Source organism: Enoplosus armatus, chromosome 20 (genome assembly GCF_043641665.1).
Source record: "Enoplosus armatus isolate fEnoArm2 chromosome 20, fEnoArm2.hap1, whole genome shotgun sequence".
Taxonomy (NCBI): Eukaryota; Metazoa; Chordata; class Actinopteri; order Centrarchiformes; family Enoplosidae; genus Enoplosus; species Enoplosus armatus.
In genome coordinates, this window is record NC_092199.1 from 17,091,233 (window position 1) to 17,092,297 (window position 1,065).

A 1,065-nucleotide genomic window follows, 5' to 3' on the forward strand; every position below is an offset into this window, starting at 1 on the left:
GCCTGCCCACAAAGAAAGACTGTCCATCTTTTGGCTCTTCACAGAATTTGTGTTTTTCTCTGAGGAACATCTTTAGGCAGCCAAAGTAACTCTGAATTAACTAGCTAACATTAGTTGCTTGTCTCTTCGCTTTGATACTGAGTTAGAAACATAGCTCACAACCCCGCCTAGCTAGTTAGCCAGCTAGGTAGGTAGTATGAGTAGCCTTGTTAACCTAAATAAACAAAAGATGTTAGTTTCTGTCTCTGTACTGTGTTGATCTACAGCAGCAGCTGGATAGCTAATTCAGAATTACTTTGACATTGTTGTTGCTCTCGCTAACAGGAGCTAACTGGCTAAATCTGGTAGCAGTTGTTGAGCTGAGTTTAGGAAAAATTACATGATGAAATAAAAGACTAAATTTTTTTAATGATTTCACAAATGATTGTTCAATTTATATATTTTACACAATTTATGCCTGTGATTATGTATTTCTTCATTAATTATTTATTTAATTATATATAAGTTTAATATTGAACACTTTGTGGCTCCATAGTTACAGACTACCTTTTCTTTTGCATGTGTATTTTCCTTTTTTGATATTATGTTAAAATGAATCAAGGCTGGACTAGTCCAATGTGTGTCATTGGATGGCATTAAAATTAACTTCACAGAAACACCCTTTGCAAGTGAAGCAGCTTTTTAGTGGATTGTTTGGGACTTGGAGCATTCCAGGAGATGGGAGTGACTATGCATGAAGTATCTCAGAGATGGAGAACAGAAGTGATAGTGAAGCAGCATAAACCTCTTCAGAAAACATTCCTCATGCCTTTAGAACTAAAAGGAGACAATAAAAAGTTGCCTATTTTTGGCTCTTCTCTATTCAATGGAAACTAACGCTTTGGAATTTTCCTTTTCCCTGCCCTTCAGATAACTGATAGAATATCAGCTGTTTTAAGAAAACATTTGTGTCATAAAGCCCACACCATGACATTTGCTTGATATCTCCTCCACCTGATTGTTGCAGTCCTGCTGGGCTGAATTATTAATGGGGTTCTGCAGTGTTTGCACCCTGCCCTTCCATAG